Source organism: Peromyscus eremicus, chromosome 1 (assembly GCF_949786415.1).
Source record: "Peromyscus eremicus chromosome 1, PerEre_H2_v1, whole genome shotgun sequence".
Taxonomy (NCBI): Eukaryota; Metazoa; Chordata; class Mammalia; order Rodentia; family Cricetidae; genus Peromyscus; species Peromyscus eremicus.
In genome coordinates this window covers 7,471,387-7,489,112 of record NC_081416.1, presented here as the reverse complement: position 1 = coordinate 7,489,112, position 17,726 = coordinate 7,471,387, and the positions used below count along the sequence as shown (strand labels likewise).

Below are 17,726 nucleotides of genomic sequence, written 5' to 3'. Positions count from 1 at the left end.
ACTGCTCTGATGATTATGATAGCAGGGGTGTCTGCATTGGGTTGCTATCGGGGGATGGAAATCCCATCCACACAGCACCCAGCACTGTGCTGGCTTTTAGCATGAGCTTGCTAAATGTTCACTGCTGTGAGGCTAGACTTTCCAAACAATAAGGGATTGTCAGTTACCCACGTCTAAACCCATGGTTCAGGTTAAATGACTTTGCTCACTGCGGTGATTTATATCACCTTGAAAATGAATTCTGGAACAAAACCAGAGTTAATCCCTGTAATCCCCCCACCAAGGTGGCTGATGTGAGTGAGAATAGCAGCTTATTATGGAGTCATCTCTAAGCTTATTTCCTCAGTCTTTGGACTCATGCTCACCCCCTTTTCCTACTTTGTCTGGGTCATGCTCAGCCCCCACTTCATGTGGCCAGAGCACTTAGAGTCTCATTTCATGTTGAGTGTTCCCTGGTGCTCTGCAAAGATTGATCACAGCCCCACATGAGGCAATCTAATCCATTCTTATTAAGTAAGTCAAATCATATGCAAATGATTTCACTTGAGAGCTGTTTAATTAGAAGACATTTTTAATCCCACCATTAGGTAATTCTCTTGATGAAGGAAGACCTCAAAAAATATGCCACTCCCCTTGAAGACCTAGATACTTGGTTTAGAAGTGAGCTTGCTTTAGAAGGAACCTTGTTACTGGGGTGGGTCTGGCCTAATTCCCCACAGGGGACTTTCTGAAAAGTGGGGCACTAGAGTTGGTGGGACCTTTGAAGACAGCTGTAATTTCCTTAACTTGGCAGAAAAGGAAGCTGAGTCCTGACCTGAGAAGATCCATGACTGACACTGGTCAGTGAGTTCCAAGGATCCTTCTGCCTCTGTCTGCTCCTGATATTTACAAGATGATCACTTTAGCTACTCTGAAGTCCCAATTGCCTTTCTTGTTGCTGTGACTTTCACAGACTTGACAAAAGAAGCTTAAGGAAGTGGGGCTTGCTTTGGCTCACAGTTCAGGGCTGCAGTCTGTCATGGCAGAAAAAGCGAGGTGTTGTTGGAACTGGCTTAACATGGAGGCAGGTGTCACATGACCAGCCACATTATGATGGCCAGCCAGGACTCAGACAGCTGAAATAGGAAGTGGGGCTGGGGCCAGATGTGGTGGTGCACACCTGTAATCCTGGCAACTTGGGAGGCTGAGCAGGCTTGGTGCTTCTAAGTTTGGGGCTTGCTTCCTGGACTTCAGGAGGTGGCACCGGCCTATAACTGTCAGACTGCTCTGCATCAGCTGGTAGGACCTTCCTCCCAAAGGTTCACAGCCTCTCCAAACAGCAACCCAGCTGGGGACCAAGTATTTGCACATGAGTCCATGAGAGTGGCTCACATGGAAGTCATAGCAACATGTATGTAAATGTTATTAGCAGATGCTGTAGCTAGGGACTGCTGTTTTTTTTTTTTTTTTTTTTTTTAAATCTGTCTAGCATTCCTGTCTCTCAGGTCTTCTGATAATTGCATCTCTCATTTGCATCCACTGGCTGCTCTAGCATTTCAACCACATCATCCTCACATGAAGTGACATGTCCTTAGCAGGATGCATCATCCTTCCTCTGTGCAATTTGTTGACCAAGTGGTGGATTTATGACCCAAATCAATAACTTGATTCCTTGGGGTTTTTGGTGCTGTGGCCAGAAAGATCAGTAAAGATCCTCTCATATACAGAAAGTCTGTCTGAGAGAAAGAGAAAAGATGAGATACACTGGAGGGAATAAGGATGATATGACTGCCTGGGGCCCACTTGGGGCTTCCTTAGGTCCTGGTTCATCCTGATCTTTTGTCTACTTCATTCTGCTTGGATTCCCTTGCACCAACTAATCCTCTTCTTACTTAATTAATTTAATGTCACGGAGACTAGAAGAATGCTAATGCATTCTGCCAAGAGAACAGAGAGCATTTGAAGGCTTCTCCACAGGTGTCTCTGGATCATAGTTCTTTATCTCAAATCCTTCTTTCTCACTGTAAAGTTCCAAACTAGATCTGTATTCCCAAGGAAAGTGTTAGTGATGGACAGTGTAACAAGTATTTCTCTGTCCCACCAGCCAGATCTCAAATAATGACATGGAGATTTCTTATTAATTATGAAAGTTCAGCCTACAGCTTAGGCTTATTCCTAATTAGCTCTTATAACTTAAATTAACCCATTTCTGTTAATCTACATTCTGTCACATGGCCTTACCTCTCTTCCATCTTATACCCACTGTTTCCTTTCCATGTCTCCCGGCATCTCTCACGGAACTAGATTCCTCTTCCTTTTTCTCCATGGAAATCTCGCCTACACCTCCTGCCTAGCTATTGGCTGTTCAACGTTTGATTACACCAATCTTAGAAATACATTTTTACACAATGTGCAAATATCCTTCAATGTTTCCCCACTTTTGTCTAAATAAAAAGGACAGGTTTTAACTTTAACAAAGTAAAATTATATACAATAAGAATAATTATCTGGTAAGAATTACATTCACCATGTTTAGTACATATGTTTTTGGAAAATTTGAAGAAAGTACTGTATTATTTGTCCTATCTTAGTGAGTCCAAAGTTTTATACCTAAACCATTTTCTATCATAACTTATATTACCACCCTAAAAATATCTTTTCAGATCTTAAAATATCTTCTTAGAAAAACAACTTAAGTTTATATGTTTTCAATCTATAAACTTTACATCATTTTTTTTTTTGAGACAAGGTTTCTCTGTGTTGTTTTGGTGCCTGTCCTGGATCTCACTCTATAGACCAGGCTGGCCTCGAACTCACAGAGATCCACCTACCTCTGCCTCCTGAGTTCTGGGATTAAAGGTGTGTGCCACCACAACCTGGTATAGTTGGAAGTTTTCCAGTGTCCTGCCTGGCCCCCCAAGGTCCAGACAAATCTCTCTCACCCATGGTCCTGCAGCCACTTATAAAATAATCATTCAGAGGCTTAATATTATTTACAACTGCTTGGCCATTAGCTCAGGATTATTATTGACTAGCTCTTACACTTAAATCAACCCATAATTCTTATCTATGTTTTGCCACATGTCTTGATACCTTTTTTCAGTTCTGCCTTCACATCTTGCTTCCTCTGTGTCTGGCTGGCAACTCCTGACTCAGCCTTCCTCTTGCCAGAATTCTCATTGTATCCTTAGCCCACCTATACTTCCTGCCTGGCTACTGGCCAATCAGCATTTTATTTATCAACCAATCAGAGCAACACACATTCACAGCGTACAAAGTGACAACATTCATCATTTTTTGGCATACCAACATGGAGCTTCCAAATTTCCATAAGGCCTAAAAGAGTTTTTAAAAAGCGTCTAAACACATAATAATGGAGCCAAAAACAACTTTCTACTTCATGTCTCATGTGGGTGTCGAGATATAGAGATGCCAAGGTACAGAGATGCCACGGTGTGTGGATTTGAGCTACAGTATGGCGGGTTCATGGCGTATGGGCTTGAGTGCAGCATGGCAGATTCCTGACGCTGTACACAGAGGTGTCTGCAAGCCATGCATCATGGTGCATGGTGGATATAGCTTTCACTAATACAGACACACACAAAAAAAGGTTTCTGGGCTACACACTCATTGATAGAGACATTAAACCAACTGCTTCCAAGAGTTGGTGGTATGCATGGTTCTCCTAGAGCTGGTGGTAAATGTAATTCCACCATGTTGGAAAGCTGAGATGGGCAGAGTCAGCAGCCAAAGCTGCCGTTTCAGTCCTAGTCATTTCTACAGTTTAAAGCAATAGATTCACAAGTCATATTCAGATTAACTCAAACTCTAAATGGTTTACGGTATGTGTAAAAATGTACGTAGGCTTGAAAGAGAGAGAACAAGAAATATAGGCAGTTATATAAAGAAATAGTTTTAAAAAATAAAGTCTTTAAAGAGACAGAAAGATAATATAAAAAATAAGCCACATAAAGATGGATATTATGCAGAGAATCTGGATTCTGTTGTCTTTGTGATTTTTAACTACAGAAAGACATTTGATTGTAAAAGCTGCTGAGTTAAGTCAATACATTTTAAAGATATTTTGATTTCAAAATTTATGTCTAATGATATGTTGCTTTGGAAAAGAGTTCTGCTTTTGTTTCCACAGAAGATGAGAACCATTGGATTGCTTCCAGGCTAATATGGTTTGACTAGCCAAAACCCTCTGAAAGGTCTCCAATGATACCATGGCCCAGATCATCCAATATCCAAAATCAACTTCAAGGTGACTGGCTCAGAGAATACAGCCTCACAGACTACTCCAGTCAGGTCTTAACCAAAATTCTAAAATTTTCTTTATGTCCCCATAAGATTACCAGCACCCTCTATCAGCAGGAAGTAGCCTAGAAAACTACGCCCACATTCCCCCAAAATAGATTATAGATATTTGTCTTTGTTTAGGTTATTGGTTATAATGGTATTGGTCATAGTCAATCTCTTTCTAAAAGAAGAAGGGGGAATATGATATAGAAATATAAGATAAATATTTTACACTGCTATGGATTTTAGTATATTGATACAAATTTAAAGTTAATCTTGCTATACTATATGTATTTCTACTCTTGTTTAAGGTATTATGTTTGTGCATTTCATTTAAAATTATAATGTATAATTAAGAAATACAGATTAATAATTAGTCTTCTATGATAGTCAAACTTATAGTCATGTTAAGTTTTCTAGGTATACATAGATATAATTCAATTAGGTAGGTAATCTTCAAACACTTCAAAGAACTACATAATAAGGTATTTAAAATGTTTTAAAAACTTAGACTTTCTGAACAGTGATACATGTTGGCTCCTGGCAGCACTGATTTACTTCAAAGAGAAAAATGGGCATCGAAGACTCTCTATATGGAGTTCATCTTCTTGGCAGAATGGCCATTTGGGCAAGAAACTATTCTTGTCTGGACTGACCGGCAAAATGTTGTATTGATTGGACATACAGGACCCATGGGAAAATGACAAGGTGAGATGGTCCCTCAGGTTCCTGCTTTGCAGAGGAGACTGCCAGATATTCTATAGGACACATGGAGAAGCAACTAAAAAACTCTAGGTCTAGAGGCTGAAGATGGATGCCCCAACATTGCAGAGGAACTTTGGATGACTGTCCAGGCAGACAGCTGTCTCTGTCATTCTAGATTTTTGGAAGTTGCTTACAATGCACTTCTTATTTACTTAGGTAATATTATATCCTTCTGGAGTCTTTGATGTAGCTGAAGACTAGATAATTATAATTATGGTTTTCCTTGGTTATAAGAGAAAAGGTATTTATAAAATTTTAGACTCATAAACATAGTTTAGATGATAAAATATTTTCTTTAATTTTGCCAAATAGAAATAGACTAGATATTAAAACTGTAATTCTTGCTTGATAACTGTTTTGTTATATGTAATTTTACTATGTTGAAGTTAAAACCTTCTTTTTAAATAGAAAGAAAAGAGGAACTGATGGATGATGTCACTCTGTATGCTGTGAATGTGTGTTGCTCTGATTGGTTGATAAATAAAATGCTGATTGGCCAGTAGCCAGGCAGGAAGTATAGGTGGGCTAAGGATACAATGAGAATTCTGGCAAGAGGAAGGCTGAGTCAGGAGTTGCCAGCCAGACACAGAGGAAGCAAGATGTGAAGGCAGAACTGAAAAAAGGTATCAAGACATGTGGCAAAACATAGATAAGAATTATGGGTTGATTTAAGTGTAAGAGCTAGTCAATAATAATCCTGAGCTAATGGCCAAGCAGTTGTAAATAATATTAAGCCTCTGAATGATTATTTTATAAGTGGCTGCAGGACCATGGGTGAGAGAGATTTGTCTGGACCTTGGGGGGCCAGGCAGGACACTGAAAAACTTCCAACTACATCCTGGCAAACTTTACATCTTTTATTTGAGTTTCTTTTCTGAATTTTGTAACAGAGAAAACTGTAACTATAACTATCTAGTCTTCACTCCCCATCAGAGACCCAAGAAGGATAAAATATTACCTGTGTAAACAGGAAGTACAGAGCAAACGTCTTCCAAAACTATAGAAATGACAAAGACAGCTGGCTGCCTGGACAGTCACCCAAGGTTTTTCTGCAATGTTGGGGCATCCATCTTTGGCCTACAGGCCTAGAACAGCTGAAAGACATTTTTTGTAAAGCATGAATTTTGAATAACTGTCATACCTTGTCTTGGCAAAGTTTAGCAGTCACAAACAAAAGTTTGTTTGCCACAATAAAACAAACTCCATATATAGGTTCTGCAATGCCCACCATCTTTTTTGAAGGGAATTGGTGCTGCCAGGAGCAGACATGTCTTACTGTCATGAAAAGCCTTACGTTATTAAAACATCTTAAATGCTATATTCTGTAGATCACTGAAGTGTTTGAAGATCTATCTAAAATACATCTCTGCTTGACCTTGAAAACATACCTAACATGACTATAAACTGGATTGTTATAGATGACTAACTACTAATCTGTATTTCTTTATTATCCTAAATAGTTTTTAAGGACTAAAATTTGGCATTTTTTTTTAAAATGAGCTATATAGGTACAATACCTTAAACCAGAGTAGAAACATACAGTATAACAAAAATAACCTTAAATTTGTTTTTTTTTACTCATTTTACATACCAACACCCTCTCATCCCTCCTCCTGCCTCCCCCGAGTCTTCTCCCCATAACCAACCCCCTATCCCCTCCTCCGAAAGGCCTCCCATGGGTAGTCAGCAAAGCCTGGTATATTCAGTTGAGGCAGGACCAAGGCCCTCCTCAATGCATCAAGGCTGAGCAAGGTGTCCCACCATAGGTAATGAGCTCCAGAAAGTCAGCTCATGCACCAGGGATAGATCCTGATCCCACTGCCAGGGGCCTCTCAAACAGACCAAGCTACACAACTGTTTCCTGTGTGCATAGGGCCTAGTCCAGTCCCATGCAGGTGCCACAGCTGTTGGGCTAAAGTTCCTGAATTCCTATGAGTTTGGTTCCGTTGTCTCTATAGATTTTCCCATCATGATCCCCTTTGCTCATATAATTCCTCTTCCCTCTCTTTGACTGGACTCCTGGAGCTTGGCCTGGTGCTTGGCTGTGGGTCTCTGCATCTGCTTCTGTCAGTTACTGGATAAAGGCTCTGTGATGACAGTCAGGGTATTCAACAATCTCATTACCGGGGTAGGCCAGTTCAGGCACCCTCTCCACTATTGCTGGTAGTCTAATCTAGGGTCATCCTTGTAGGTTCCTGAGAATTTCCATAGCACCATGTTTTTACCCTAACCCCATAATGTCTCCCTTTATCAAGATGTCTCTTTCATTGCTCTTTCACTCTGTTCTTCCCCCAGCCTGTATCAATATATAAAAATCCATACCAATGTAAAATATTTGAGATTAGTCGTTGTTCAAAAGTAGTCTCAACAATTTACCCTTTTATCTCATCATTTTTATACTATACCCCCTTTTTCTCTTCAGAAAGAGATCCTTGAATATAATCTCTTTTGTTCAGCCTTTTTCCTGACCATGATCAATAACAGCTCGTAACCAACCTGTCCCTCCGAATGATGACAAACATCTATAACCCATCAAATGACCCAGCTCTTGAGAATGTGGGTGTTGTATTCTCTAGAGTGTTTCCTGTTTTGGGGGGTCAATGGCATCTTTAGGGGGCCCTGAGAAAGTTGGGATAATGTTCAAGTCCCACAACAGGGCAGGGCACTCCTTGAATTTCAGCATGAGGCTGACTACACAAGCATACATTCATGCCCAGGTATTGCACTTGAATAAGGCTAGTGATTGCTGGAAAAATTGCTACATCTTATTTCTCTACCAGACAAAGGCAGATTTTGAGTTCAAACTCTGTATTTAATTTCTCTTTCCTAGATGTTCACTGCTATATAACCAGAAAATAAGCCACAGGATGAGCTGTCTGAAAACCATGTATCGTAGATTGTTGTTTTTACCCAAAGACACTTTAATATAATGTTTCCATAGAACTTCCCTTTTACCATGCTGGCAGAGTAGAATCTTAATCATTGTGTATTCCTATCTCTTCCTGAGAATGTTGAAGAAAATAGAATACTGAGGGAAAAGCTCCCAGATTTGTTCATTTCTTGGCTTGCTTAATATTTTGACTCTGCTGGTTCCCTAGAGTCCCCATAACTTTTCACTTCCAGACCAGATCAAGTGCAAATGATCCTAGAGCTACCTCAAGGCCATTCCAGCATCTGAAGTCTTATCAGTTGCATGAGGGAACTGTTTGATAGGCACTGATGTGTTTGGATCATGTCCTGTACCCATGTTGTAGTCTAGAGAAACATCCCCTCTCTTTGCAAGTCTTCTCTCCTCCCATTCTTTCAAAGTTCTTCTTCTTCTTCAATTTAGGCTTTTTACCCAGGTTAGGAGCAACTAACCTCAAACATCGTACATTTTCTCCTTATGGGGTAAGAGTGGAAACCTTCTAGAAAAATCTGGAAAAGAAATTGACAACTGGCTAAAAAACTGTGAACCAGAGTAGGTTGAAGAATATAAGGGGAAAAAAACCCCCAGCCATTTGTGTTAAGTAACTCTCTTAACAATATGCATTTATGAAAGAATAGCATGTATGAGAGGCAGCACTCCTTCCAACTCAGGTCTTTTTTTTGTGTGTGTGATCAACTGACTGTTAGTATTAGTTCTGACATCCGCAAGATTTCTTGTGTATCAGTTTGATGTTTGCAATTTTTGTTGCTGAGATTACTCAAAACAGGTCCTGAGCAGTCTTTGGGGTCAAGTGAGCCTCACTGCTAAGATGTGATGATGAGTATCTATTCTGTGGCACCATACCTAATGATTAAAGATTTAACCTACTCTCTCTGCCTTTTAAAGTAAGAGGTGAGTGTCAGCCCTGACCTCTCAGCACTGTACTAGTCCTAGATGGAAAAATAAGACAAGAAAATACAGATATATTGGAAACAAGTAAAATGATAGCTGCTTCATAGTTATCTTAGTAGAAAATTCAAAGGCATTTAAACATAAAATAATAACTCAAAGTTTACCAGATCTAGTGAGTTCATCCATGTCACTAAGAGAAGGTCATTCTAACAACAAACAACTAGATATTGAAAATTTAAAATAACACCATTTGCAATACCATCAAATCCATGAAATATCCAGGGAAAATTGAAAAAAGAAATGTGCCTAAGGGCTGGTCACCAATAACTACAAACTACAAATGAGAGGAATTAAAAAGGAACTGAAAAATGGAACCATGCAAGCATGTTCACACAACTGACATCGTGAAGCTGTTAACTGTTAAGATGCCACCTCAGTCAGACTAACTGAATCATTCAATACAAGCACAATACATAGCAGAATTGCTTTTTCTGACTCTAAAGTTATGTGGTGACTTAAAGACTTAGATAAAGTAAATCTGAGAAAGAGCAAAGATGTAAGAGCCATACCACTACACACACACACACACACACACACACACACACACACACACACATACACACAGAGAGAGAGAGAGAGACAGAGAGAGAGAGACAGAGAGAGAGAGAGAGACAGAGAGACAGAGAGAGAGACAGAGAGAGAGACAGAGAGAGAGAGAGAGAGAGAGAGAGAGAGAGAGAGAGAGAGAGAGGACATATGAAAATATCCATCAATAGGTAAATGAGTAAACAGGTTGTGTATATTCATACAGTAAAACAACTAACAACTATTTATTAAAACAAAAAGACCAAACAACTTAAGTATTCAACTGCATGGAGGACATTTCTTTCAAAATTATTTTTTCTTGTAAGGAAAACATTTAACTGAGAGGGCTCACTTATAGTTCCAGAGGTTCAGTCCATCATCATCATGGTGTGGAGCATGGCAGCATGCAGGCAGACATAGTGCTGGAGGAATAGCTGAGAGTCCTACATCTTGCAGGCAACAGGAAGTCCACTGAGACACTAGGTGGTATCCTGAGCATAGGAAACCTCAATGCTCTCCCCCACAGTAATATACTTCCTCCAACAAGGCTCTATTTACCTACTCCAACAAAGCCACACTTTCTAACAGTGCCACTCCTTATGAAATTATGGGGGCCAATTACATTCAAACTACCACATTCCACTCCCTGGTCCCCATAAGCTTGTAACAATATCATAATGCAAAATGCATTTAGTTCATCTTAAAAGTCCCTATAGTCTATCACAGTCTCAACAATGTTTTAAAGACCAAAGTTCAAAGTCTTTTCTGAGATTCATGCAATCTCTTAAGTGTAATCATCTGTAAAAATCAAAATAAAAAAGCAGATCACATACTTCCAATCTATAATGGCATAGCATATACATTACTATTTCAAAAAGGAGGAAAGGGAGCATAGTAAGGAAATATTGACCAAAGCAAGACTGAAAACCAGCTAGGCAAACTCCAAACTCTGCATCTCCATGCCCAATGTTCTTCAGAAAATTTTAAAAAAGATTTTATGTGTATGAGTGCTTTGCCTGCATGTATGTTTCTGCAGCACATGCATGCTGGTACCCTCAGAGGCCAGAAGAGGGCATCAGACATTCTGAAACTGGAACTACAGTGTGGTAGTGAGCCTCCCCAGGTTCTCTTAACCACGGAGGCTTCTGTGCAGCCCCAGCATTGATATTTCCTAAAAGTACAACTCTAAGTGAAAAAGACCCAGATAAAATACTATATCACACATTTATCCATTCACATGAATGTTGATAAAAGGCACAAATATAACAATAGAAAGATAATAGTCATGAGGGCTGGGCAGAGGAAACTGATTATAAATGGACATGAGGAGCTTCTTAGGAGGCAGTGGGATGGTCTTGACTGTGGCAAATACAACTTCAGACAGTTATCAATGCTTTATAATTGAAGTTGTAAATTTTGTTGTAAGTAACACACTTTGATAAATCTGTTTTTTTGGATCATTGATGTTGTAAGTCATGTCTGGCTTGGGTATCTTCTTATAGTGCTACCATTTGACCTTCATCCCAGTTCTTAGGAGACCATTTATGAGCCAAAACTTTCCAGGATGTGGAAAGGAAATTGTTTAGAAGAATAAGATCCTGAATTGATTAGAGGATCTGGGAAATGTAAGAAATCAAAGATACATTTAGGAATTATCTCATATTCTAAGTTATTAAAATCCATTGACAAGTACACACTAAAGAGTATGTCAAACATTTTACATATCCCCAAAGGGTGATTAGTTTACTTCATTACCACTTATTTGGAACATTCAAGATACTTTTCTGTCACAATTTTGACAAGTTATTTGTAAGTTTATTTTGCTTTGTTTCAGAAATCATTCATGGATGTGATGTTTAGAAGTCTAGTTCTCCATGTGGATTTTGTAATCTGTGGCCATTTATTAGCTCTCTCCTAGAAGTCACACAGCAAGAAACTGGGGCAAGTCTGGAGATGCCATGAAAATCATGGATGGGACATTCTAGTTGAGATGTGGAATGCAGTAGATTTTCAGAATGAGTTCACAATCATGTTCTCAGAATTTTAACTGGTCACCATGTGAGACAATGACTGGGTGGAAGGGAACAGGAACAGGAAGGGAAGTAGAAGGAAGAATATTCCTTGGAAAATGGACTCTACAAACCAAACCTCAGAACCTCTCACCCCTCCAAGGAAAGGTTCAGTTTCTGAAAGACATGTCTGGACTCCTTTGTAGTTAAGGATGTCACAGGTTCCGATATACAAATGTGACCAATGAGATATAAATTGAAACATGCTTAGGATTTTTGGTCAAGTTTTGTTTCTCTTGAAGTACATGTCCCCATTCCTTCTTTATGTCTATCTTCTTTCTATATGGAACACGAACCCAAGACTCCAGGTAGGGCAACTATCAGACATCCTTGAGTAAGGGAAGGGCTAAGACACCATTGATTGTGCAGGTATGGCTCTATCTGACCTCTGAATTCCTTATTTATTTGGAGAGCTCTCTATTTGTTGAGCTGTGTAGTTTATTTCTGATGGTAACCATATACAAGTTAAGTGAAAATAGATTTTATAAAATGTTAGTGGGGACAGCTGGTGAAAAGCAAAGATATTTAAGAGTCTTTTAGAATACGAGAATCAAACTTCCACAAAAAGATCTTGGTCATATTTCTGCTCTCATGGAAACTGCTGAAAGACTAGTACAGAGTCTGAATCATTTTACTGATCCTTGTCATTTCTTTTCATTTATTCCTCAAACGTCTGTGTTTTTCATACCCCCTTTTCTTATTCCTAGCCTCCAATCTCTTCTTTTCTTCAGTGTCTCCAATCAGGGTATTTAAATATCTCCATACTACACAAAAGTTTAAATGTTTTAATAGTGGACATATATTTGGAACAGACTCATTTGAGTTATTTCTATGTTCCTTGTATAGTAGATGAGTAACTTGAGACAACTCTCTTCATTATTTAGATACTGTTCCCCCCACACACCCCCGGCATTTAAGGGTGCTTAACTTACAAAATTACATGAACTGAATGAGATAACGAGAAAGTTTCCCTGATATAATGATGGACATCCTAGGTTCATTACATCAGGTGCTCTGGAGATGGGATTCCATTGTCAATATTTTTAAAGTTTCCCAACAATTCCCCTGTGCTACTGAAGTTGGGACTCACTGGTCATGGCAGATTTGCTTGATGGCTGACACTGGGTTATAGTTATGTCTATGTTCTCAGAGCATTCAAAAACAAAACCTAAATGCTAAAAATTCTGTTGATCAGACAAAACCTACAAGATTGCCATGTGTCCCTTGGTTTCAATGGCCACGAGGATTTTCCTCTTGTCTTTTCCCTTCTTTACATTGTGTTGAGATCTGTTAGGTCAGCTCCCATGAAGAAAACCATGTTTTCTGCCATTTTTATGGGATAGTTGTTAGAGAGCTCTCAAAGCAGAGAATGAGAGAACTGCATGCCCCAGTGAGTTGACAGAACCTTAGAAGATGGTGGCTGGTATTTTTAGGAGCCATGTGGCATTTATTTTAGCCTCTTTGCCTTACTCAGAGCCTGTAGAGGACTCCTACATGTAGCTAGAGTTTTCTTGCCTGGCCCACAGTCAGGACAAATCTCTCTCACCCGCCAGTCCCACAGCCACTTAGACCCAACCAAGTAAACACAGAGACTTATATTAGTTACAAACTGTATGGCCGTGGCAGGCTTCTTGCTAACTGTTCTTATAGCTTAAATTAATCCATTTCCATTAATCTATACCTTGCCACATGGCTCGTGGCTTACCGGGATCTTCACATGTGGCTTGTCATGGTGGCGGCTGGCAGTGTCTCCCTCTCAGCCTTCCACTTCCCAGAATTCTTCTCCTTGTCCCGCCTATACTTCCTGCCTAGCCAATGGCCAATCAGTGATTTATTTACTGACCAATCAGCAACACACTTGACATACAGACCATCCCACAGCACTTCCCCTTTTTTTTTTCTTAAAAAGGAAGGTTTTAACCTTTGCATATCTCCAAAGTCAGCTTGATATATTTGGGAATTTGGGCGTAGCTTTTCTTACTACTTCCTGCTGGAGGGGGGCGCTGTATCTTATGGGGACACAAAGAATATTTTGGGATTATGGAATAGTCTATGAGGGTGTATCATCTGAGCCAGTTCCCTTGAAATGGTTCTGGATGTTGAATCATCTGGGCCATGGTGTCATCGGAGACCTTTCAGGTGGTCTTGGCTGGTCAAACCTGATGTATCTTAATCTGGAACAAATCCATAGCCTCTGGCTTTCTGTGGAAACAAAAGCAGAGCCTCCTTTCCAAAGCAACATATCCTTACATCCAAATTTTGAAGTCAAGGTACCTTTAAAATATACATTTTGGCATAACTCAACAGCTTTTGTAATCAAATGTTTTTCTTCAGTTACGAATATGAAAGAGAACATAATCCAGATTCTCTGTGTGGTAGCCATCTTTACGTGGCTTATTTTTTTATATTAGCTTGAGCCTATTGCTTTAAACTGCAGCCTTCTAAGCCTGAAAGGGTGCTGGCGCTGTGGCTGCTGGCTCCGCCCACTTCAGCTTCCCAACATGGCGGTCGTAAGTTTTCCGCCAGCTCTGGGAGCCATCAACTCTCAGAAATAGTGGGTCTATGCTTCTATCAAAGCAGCGTGTAGCCCAGAAACCTCTTTTTTTTTTGTACTAGCAAAGGCTAAATCCACCACACAGCTTAATGTGCCACTTGCAGAGGCCTCATTCCTACCATACTGCAGGTCGAGCATGCACGAACTCTAGGAACCCGCCGGTAGCTCAAACTGGCAGCTGCCGCTCATTTGAGAGAGACAATTAGTAACTGTTTTTAGCTCTGTTTTAGAATCTTTTTTCTCAGTTTTTAGGTGGAAACTCTTGCCACCACGTTGGACGCCATTTGTTGCTAGAGTTTTCTTGCCTGGCCCACAGTCAGGACAAATCTCTCTCACCTGCCAGTCCCACAGCCACCCAGACCCAACCAAGTAAACACAGAGACTTATATTAGTTACAAACTGTATGGCCGTGGCAGGCTTCTTGCTAACTGTTCTTATAGCTTAAATTAATCCATTTCCATTAATCTATACCTTGACACATGGTTCGTGGCTTACCGGGATCTTCACATGTGGCTTGTCATGGTGGCAGCTGGCAGTGTCTCCCTCTCAGCCTTCCACTTCCCAGAATTCTTCTCCTTGTCTCACCTATACTTCCTGCCTAGCCAATGGCCAATCAGTGATTTATTTACTGACCAATCAGCAACACACTTGACATACAGACCATCCCACAGCACCTACAGTTGTCCCCACAATTACAAGGGCCTCTTGGGGACTTCCCTCTTTTAAAGCCAAAACCCAAGAGGCTCTCCACACGGCAGTGGACCAACAGTGGCACCTGGTAAACTGCAGATCTGCCCTTTGGGGCTCCCATTTGGCCTCTCTGTTGGTCATCATGTTCCTACTGCAAATATTTTCTTAACTGCAGGCCCAGAGACTGACCTTTCCCATATCACAGGACATCTTTCTCAGAGAGATGAGCCTGGGGATTTGAATGTTTGAAGTTGGTGGAAATGAGAACGGAGGGGTGTCTGCTTGTTTGCTTTATGTCGGGTCCTCTGGTTTGTTAGAAATCTTCTTCTATGCTGATGGGGCTTGGTGGTCTTTAACCCTAACCCTAACCCTGACCTTCCTTGGAAGTGACCCACTAGCTTGAAGAAGCACAGTTCATGAAGATTTATGTGTGTAACTTGAGAGCTGTTCACATAAAAATGACAGGGTGGGAGGTTCTTGGATGTAGACCTTGGACTTACAGGACATACAAACGCAGATGGGGTCCAACAGGCTGAATTCTTAAGCTGTGCCCTGAGTGGTTCTAAGGAAGGAAGTTCTACAGCTGGGAGTTTGTGTCCCACTGACTGTGTTTGCCTCAGCACCCACCCATGGTTGATGTATGATAAAAACTGCCCTGACTGGACTACATTGGCCGCTCTGGAAGAAGGTATGGTCAGTTTCCACTTGGGGGCCTCATGTCTGGAAAGTGCTGAGCTGAAGCCAAGCCTGGAGACTGGCACAATCTAATGATGCCAAGAACAAAATTTCCTTTTGGAGGAGGATTTTCTAAACACAGACCAAGGGCAGGGGGCACATTGGGCTATGGCCAAGGTCTCCCTTAGCCTTTTTTTCCTGAAATGGTTGAATCACTCCTCATAATTTCTGATATAATTTAAGCAATAAGTTACCATGAAGGTCTCTTTCCATCTCCATTTTCTGTGCTGAAGTTGAACTCAAATGACTCCAAATAAAAACAGAGTCAGTGATCTTGATTATTCAGCAGATTTTAAGGGTGTTAGTTACTGACCAGGGTAAGTCACAGTTTGTAGTCAAGGCAAAGCTCTAGTTCTGGGCTTGTCAGCTAGATCAATATGAGGTTAAGAGTGTAGAGTGCAATCCAGGCAGCTGCTGTCACCTACTGCCTCTTCTATCCACATGTTCTGCCCCTCAGGGGTCAGGGAGGCAGGGGCACATGGCCAGGCACTGCCGCACTCTTTGACTGGCTTAGAATATTGTCTTCTTCTGTCCCTTTCGGCTGCACATCTGGCTCTGTGATGGTTAATCTTAACAATCAACTTGATGGTAAGGAACATGCCAGTTACTCTACTATGATTATTACACATTATATGCAAGTATTAAAATATTTGAAGGACTCCATAAATATATGCAACTAGAATCTCCAAAGAGACAAATCTCTGGTTATGTCAGTGAGATCTTACCTAGACTAGGTTAATTGAGACGGGAAGACTTGCCCTAAATGTGAGCAATGCCATTTTGTGGCTTGGGCTCCTCGATGGAATGAAAATAAAGCTGAGTGAAATCAGTCATCATGTTCTGCTTCCTGACTGTAGGATAAAGCATTTCCTGCTCTCACCATCAGACTTCCTGTAAGCCGAAACAAACCTTCCTTAAGTTGCTTCCATCAGTTATTTTGTCCTAGTTTTGAGATAAGAACTAATACAGGTTTAATCTTTGAATTTTCCAGAGACCAGTCGTCTCTCTGAGCATCTGTTTGCCCAGAGGGTCCCTACCTCAGGCTTCCTGCAGTTCTTCCCCATTCATTTCTTCACTTGTGTTGTGCACCCAGGGTTCACCCACATAGCTGTATACATCGTGTCTCACTGCTTTTCACTGAGAAGAGCATGGTATTACAGGGATGTGACATATGCCAGTGTCTTCCAGTCATCAAAGTGATGGAGGTTTTTTTTTTTGTTTTTTGTTTTTGTGAAATATTTGTCTTAAATATTTGTGTGGGTTTTTTTTGTGTGTGTCAATTTCATTTTCATTTGCAAGCAGGATTCTCTCTTACATAAATATATATGCAAGTTTATGTATATACATATGTGTGTTTATGCATGTATATATGCTTAAGTGACACAGAATAGTTGCACATTTTCATGGAATCCTTTAAAATATTCTAATACTTGCAGCATATAATGACATTAGAGTAGCTTGCACATTCCTTACCTCAAACATTTATCATCTCTTTCTGTGTAGGATATTCAAAATACTCTCTAGTAGCTTTTGTGAAATACAGTGTCAGTTGTTGCCCAGGGCTCCTATAATGTACTATAGAACATTAGAAATTATTCTTGAGTCCACTGCACCCTCCTGTATATGTTAAACAACTTCTTACCCCTATGCATCCTCCATAGCGCTCCCAGGCTCTGATAAATCAGTTTTTATTTCCTGCTTTTGTGAGCTCAACTTTTTAAGGATTAGGTGGCATTTGTCTTTCTGTTCTTGACTTGTTTAACTCAACAACATGTCCTTCAGGCTTGTTCACATTTCCGCAAATGCCAAGATTTCATTCTTTTTGTGTCTGAATAACACTTCATTGTGTATGTACAGAACATTTTTAAAATTCCACTCTTCCATCGATGGTATGTGGTTGATTCTATGTCTTAGCTGTTCTGAACTGTGGAGTACAGGGCTTTATAGAAGCACCTGTAAGATGGTGGTTTCTTTGGGGGTGGGATTCTTTTGTTGTTTGCCTTTCCCAATAAGCCAAGTCAAAGGAGCAGGGATTCATTGGGATGGCTGGAGATATTTAAGGAAGTCTCTGCAGTTAGAGGAGCCCAGAGGTACTCTGCAAGCAGCTGGCTCATTATGAGCAGGGCTGTGAGCAAGATGGGCTCCTTGTTCATTGAGTTCCCCAGAGTAACACTATCCTCTTTGAAGCAAGTTCTGGTTCAAACTAAGTGTGGCCTCTCAAGGCTCC

The 17,726-nt window shown here is 40.4% G+C and overlaps 1 long non-coding RNA gene across 2 annotated transcripts in view; it reads left to right on the top strand.

Annotated features, from left to right (window-relative positions):
* Positions 1-11,515: 11,515 nt before the first annotated feature.
* LOC131905585 (uncharacterized) overlaps positions 11,516-17,726 on the top strand; it is a 17,621-nt gene continuing 11,410 nt past the window's right edge. The window contains exon 1 of one of the 2 annotated variants that reach the window (XR_009377994.1): positions 11,516-11,828. This is a non-coding gene — a long non-coding RNA (uncharacterized LOC131905585). Of the gene's footprint in view, positions 11,890-17,726 lie in introns of both variants that reach the window. The other variant, XR_009377993.1, reaches the window with a different exon arrangement.